We start from the raw sequence: 6,565 nt of genomic DNA on the forward strand, positions 1-6,565 counted from the left end.
AGATGACCAGAAAAAAGACACTAGATTTTTCGCTGGTCACATTTGACAAATTAAGTTGCCAAGGGGGTTTGGAAAGTCGCTGGATATAGCAACAAAGTCGCCAAGTTGGCAACACTGTTCACATGTGGTGAGCTGCATTCATGTCATATCAAGCATACATTACCTGATGTAGCAATGACAATATTTGATAAAAATAAAAAGCTGTATGCAAGCTTTGCAGCTTCTAAAGTTTCACCCCTGATGTTGTGATTGGAGAGTTTTTATTTTTGGCATGGATAATGCATCTTCCTCTGTAGTTTGGGGTGGGCAGAAATCTTGGAAATCTTGGTCTGTAGCAGCATGGGGTGAGGCGGAGGACACACAGTGATTTAAAGCTCTAGCTAACATAAATTTGAAGCTGCAGCCTTGAGCCTTTGGCTCCAGATAGCAGAGCTGCAAACTTTGAACTTTTTTTCTCTATCTGAAAAAATTTAGATGATGTTTACAGGTGTTTTGTTTTGAGTTTTTTTTTGTCAGAAACTCTTTCAGCCTTTAGCCTCATTTCCACTTCACAAAAAATCTGCCAACGCCTGCTAAAATCTTTTGGAAAAGTATACAGTCAACATTCACACCTGGGTGAAATGACTGCAGGAGTCACAGGTATTTGTTGCCTTCGGCTCCAATCAGCATTGATGGGTGAATACACTAATTTCAGCTCCTTAACCAGTGAGATGCAATGACTTGCCTGTCTCCACCTAAGCAGTGCTAAAACATTGTTCCAAATAATCTGCACCAAGTTTAAAAAAGAGACTGAATGAGTAAGAAATACATGAAGAGCGGTAACCACAGTAAAATTTTCACAGACCTCTATCTATGCTTCTTTCTACTGTTTACCTGCTCTCCAGCCTGTGTGTGATGTCAAATGGACACCAAAACAAACCACACACAAAGGCATACCTATCTGCTGCAGAGCAGTATACACACCTGTGCTCTACTGACAATGGGAAAGCATCTATAGTCTATTTTTTGGTAGATTTACCTTAAAAAACTCGTGAATATGCTAATTTGGAAGAAAAGGGGTTGATGAGTCCATCTGTTTTTGCATTGATTCGCAGGCAATTGTTGCCAATACTGGAATAGCAATGTTCTCCGCAGACTTCTCCACCATAAAATCAAGCTTTCACCAAAGGCATGTGCACATGCATCTGAATTTGAAGTTTTACAAAGGCCTTTACTGACTTGTTATCAGGGAAAAAACAATTCCCTGACCACCGACCATCTTGACTTGTTCAACAAATATTTTTGAAACAGAAACACAATTGCTGAAATTGTGATGGCAGCCAGATCATTTTACACTACCTAATAGTGATAATAGGGATAATACTTCTCATCACTGCTGCACTGTGAATATATGTCTTTCATATATGATGTTGTGAAAGACATCCTATTTGCAATATTATAACCAGTGCGCAGCAGGATGCATATGTCTCGTTGTACAAGCTATTTTGTTTGCAATACAAATGTAATCATTGTAATGATAGCTAGATTTACAGATGTGTGCACAATTAAAAGTGCTGCATGCATTGCCCCTCTCTGCACTTATCACAAATTTTGTTTCTGATGTTGTGAATGCCATTTCATCTGAAACAGTAGTCTTTTGCGAATGTGCAGTTGTTTGATCCAGTGCTGAAGTCGTTCACATCAGCACTTGAAAGACATTTTTGTCTTTGCCTTGAGGTCACTTGTGCTGGTCTTACAGATATTCCATTTAATATTCTTTTAAAAATGCATCTGCATTGATTGAAAAAACAAATACATCCAAATAAAGTAAGTCTGACGTCATGAAAATGAACTATTTTCTTAGCTCCCCCACGTATTGGTCAAGCCACACCTTAGCACTGGCAGAGAATAAGTCTTGGTGCCGTCCATGTGGCTAAACCCCAGAGACTGTGCACAACTATGTTATGAACATGTGGCGTGGAGACAAGGACCCTTTTAAATGCGGCACAGGTATGTTTGACAGTCACTCACCTGGCATGGTACCTAAAGTTGACCTGCCCTCTCCCTTCATGGCAACAGGTGCCAGAGTTTCCTTAGCTGGATGAGACAGCTGGAGGTGGTGAGCTGGTGAGCTGGTGCTCTGAGCTAAGCTGGTGAGGATTCTTCCTACTTGCCTCTGCAACTCAAGAGGGACACTCAGTATGCAATAATCTGTCACAGTGAACAGACTCTTATTTCACTTGAAACACGAAGATGATTGTTCATGATAAACAGTCGGCCTGCGCATAACATGTTGACCTAGCAAACGCAAAGTAGCAAGCTAGTCTGCAGTAAAATGTTTATATGTTGCTAAGCAACAGCTGTCACCTCCAGCAGCTGCAGAACTATTTGTGTTATCTGTTGTCGATTATTACTGTTTACTAATAAATGACACTTGTTGTATAAAAGCAATGTCACACTCGAGGTCATGCCGTTGGACTCGATGGCAGCGCATGAAGATGCAGCAACCGGTAGCTCCGCAAATCCTTGCTATTTTCTCGATACCATGGCCGTCTCTGTTGAGGCCCGACTTTTCTACGATAGAGTGGCACTTGTCAGCAGTAGGAGAAGTTGTTTGGGGCTTGGACTGAATGCAGCAGATCGCGAGAGGATCTCCACTGGTGGCTTGTTGCTAATGGCGATTCAGACCAGCGGAGAGAAACAAAACCGAAAGCACCAGACGAAAAGGGGGAGGAGAGCCGGTGTTGGGGCAAGACTAACCCGACCTGGACCAAGGGCTGTTCCTCTACCAAGCCTTCTTCTGTCTAATGTCCGCTGGCAAGAGAGAAAAGTGGATGAGATGTGACTAAGGCTCATTCAGCGACGATTTTTCAACACCACAGCCCCTTCTGCTGAAGCACAACTTTTCGACAATTTATCAGCTACGGGAAAAGTTGTGTGGGGTGTGGTCTGAATGCAGCAGACCACAAGAGCGTCCCCACCGACAGCATATACCAACAAGCAGAGTCATGATTAACCCCTAACATTCTGGATCAAGCTGTTGCACTGGATGGGCAGACATTGTTGGGAGCAATAAGGACTCTGATGCAAGTTAAAAAAATGCACTGCAGGAAATGAACGATGCCATCAGCAGCAACAGCACCAGGAAACCGGATGGAATCTTCATAGTAGCTGCTGATTCTTTTCAACTCAACTTTCAACTCAAAGATGTACCAGGATCAAGGACTGATGATATTTCGTTTCATAAACTTGAAAAGGATTAAACTGTAGATTTAATATTTGAAATATACCACTAATTCCCCCCGCCCTATGCCCCATTACTCCTTGTCATATTTGTATTTTTCTCTTTAAAACATTCTTCTTAATATAAAATATGACCAATAAATCTACCTTATCTTATCTTACCTTACCATCACGGCTGTGACAGCACTCCCTCTCATGTGATATAGCTTTTATATATATGTACATATATACAACTAGAATACAACTAGGATGGTTGGTGTCTTTGTTTCTGTTTTGGCTGTTTATTGAAGTGGCCAGAAATATTCAGAACTATCTGTACCCTCACAGCTCATTGGACATTAGGCAGCCCCATCCCAGGAACATTGGCTATTTGTAAGCCTCAACTACATCCCAGGAACCAAACTGGAGAAATTCTTGCGGGGAAAAGTTCCAAGCTTTCCAATTCTTACAGATACAATTTGGAAAACTTGCCTCCTGATTGTTTCCAGAGCATCTCTCTGTGTCTTTTTGTGTCCTTGTGTCTCTGCTAGTAGCAGTGGAGTGGACAATCAGACAGAAGGGCTTCCCTCCTGTTGGCTCTGTGATGGATGAGGCCTGTGTGTGATCACTCGACGATGAGACATACCTAATTCTCTCTCGTCTCCTCTCCCTCACTACTCTCCTCTGTTTTCCTTGTCTCTTTTCTGAATTCTCTCCATCTGTTCCAACTTTTTCTTTCCCTTTCACGTCATCTATCTTGTCTTTATTTTTATTTATATATACTTCTTTTCATTTTCAGTGAATTCTCTTGTTTTTATTTTTACATTTCTCTCTGCTTACATCCACCTCTTCACCAACTTCTTCCTTCCTCTCCTCCTATCCTCTCCTCCTCCCCTCTCCTGTCTTGTCCAGAGGAGTGATAGGAGGTAAGAATGGGGGTCAATTGTTGGTGCTCTATGGTGTAAACGTTGCCGCAGTGACAGTGATCCTGACAACACTGTTCATGGGAAATGCAGAATGTTAATGCTAATCTCTCCCTGCATCCTAACAACATGTCTGGGAAATGGAACTGTGACAACATCAGACAGAATGCACATGCATGCACACACGCATGCACGCACACACACACACACGCACACAGTCACACAGAATTAACTCTTTCCTGAACATTTTAAAAGAGCTTGAGGCTACTTAATTCTGGGACATTTACTCTTAAAGAAGGTATAAGTGAGCAGTTAACTGAATAAGTAAAATATGGAAAATCAATTAAATTTAATGTGTTATTTATTTTATTTATTAATTTATATATTTTTTTGTTTAAACTTCATAATTTTTGGTCAGATGTTTCTGAGAGTGTTGGAGGAATGTTTCACTCATGACCTGAAATATTTCAGAACTTTCAGAACATTCTTGCTGTAAAACATAGTTTTGTTGTTGGCTGAACAAGAGAGGACACAGAATAATGACTTGACTTTTTTCCCCTGTTGTTCAAGCATTTTCACATCTTCATGAAAACAAACTGAAAATGTTTTTTCACACAGAAACTGTTTCAACATGTAGCCGCTATGGTGTGTTTACAAGTGTGGAAATGTCTTCTCTGAAGAGCTGCTACATTGCTGTGGTGCAGAAGCACATGAACAGGTGACTGAAGGCCTGAAAGAGAAGTAAGAACCACCATAGGATACACCTAAGCTAGATATACAACCACATGGTTGTATGCCTCTGTGCACCAGTCCAGTTACAGTGAACATCAATGTCAGTGTATAGTTGTTTCTTAAGTAGCAATGATGTGTGGAAGATGAAGAAACCTCTGCGGACACTGACTTGGTTGCATAATAATCAATTTATTACAACAAAGTTCAGCATCCACCAGGCACCACGGTCTGCCTGGGAGAGGATTAAGGACCAATGCGAATCTCTCTATTTTACAGCTCATGCAAGTCTCTTATATAGGTACAGGCATCAATACATTTGTCAAAGCAACTTCTCACCTGCTGTGATCAATCACAAGACCCCACAAATATCTCCTTTTATGAAAGGAGCCTCATTCCATGTTACTTTTAGCCTGGTGCCAGTATTCTGCACACTTGGCTCCCAGGCCTGACCATCCCTAGACCTTTGACCTCGAGGCTTCCTTACCTAACCGAAATAAGAACCTTAAGAAACGGAGCATAATACACCACAAGTGAAAACATGACTGCTTCACAAACACCTTCTCCACAGCAGCACAGAAGATAACTACAATTAGTTAAGTTTCAAGGTGGAAACCTAAGGCTCTTGAGATGGCCAAAGTCATGCTTTATGATGTAACCATGACCTTGACCTTTGAGCTCAGTTCATTCTTGAGTCCAAGAGGACTTTCGTACCAAATTAAAGGAAAATCTCTCAAGGCAGTCTTCAGATATTCATGAAAATGAAATGGATGGACCTTTGACCACCATATTCTAAGCAGCTCATTGCTGGGTCCGAGTGAATGTTTGTATGAAATTTGATGAAGTTTTCAAGTTCAAAAGAGGAGGAATCAGCAGGACATTGACCTTTACCACCAAAATCTAATCAGCTCAGCATTAAGTCCACTGAAATGTTTGTGACAAAGTTGACGGAATTCCCTTAATGTGTTGAGAAATCCTATTGACATGAATAAGACAGACAAAGCCATGAGGACATTTAACCACCAATATCTAATCAGAGTATCATTGAGTTCAAGAAGAAATTTCCTATGATCATTCCTACCTTGGAAACACAGCTGACATTATGACAATTAACAGCCAACTCATTGATGCTGTAAACTATAAACTTACACAAAGTTGACAACAACCAGCATAGACCACCATCATTTTAGCAGACACATTCGAAACACTGACAGAAAATGACATTTGCATTTTGGAACATAAAACAGCAAAATTAACTGCAAACTAAATCCTACACAGTCTAGCAATAAGCATAGTTGTTTTTGAAAGAGTAAACACCATACAATATGGATTGAAGCAGCATAATTTTAACTTTTGGACTTCACCTTGCTCTTGATATATTGAAAATGTTTAGCATCCTCTGGCATCCTCCATCAGCTGTGCTGTGACACAGAGCTACCAGGTTAAAAATACAGGTGAAGTTTGTGGATTTAATAGCTACATTTTTAATGGAAAAATATTTTTTATCAGCAGATGTCTTAGTCGTAACAACACTGAGCAAGTAATGTATTTTTGTAATCATATCTGTTACTTTTTTTTAGTTTGGGAAACCCCGCAATCTCTAGAAAGCATAAGCACAAAATGGCCAGCGGACTCAGCAGGGACTAGAAAACATGTCTGCAGGTCGTTACTAAGGTTCTACCTACTTGCTGGATTAGTAAACCAGGTTTCAT

This window comes from Plectropomus leopardus, chromosome 19 (genome assembly GCF_026936395.1).
Source record: "Plectropomus leopardus strain MGB_pleo_1.0 chromosome 19, ASM2693639v1, whole genome shotgun sequence".
Classification (NCBI taxonomy): domain Eukaryota; kingdom Metazoa; phylum Chordata; class Actinopteri; order Perciformes; family Serranidae; genus Plectropomus; species Plectropomus leopardus.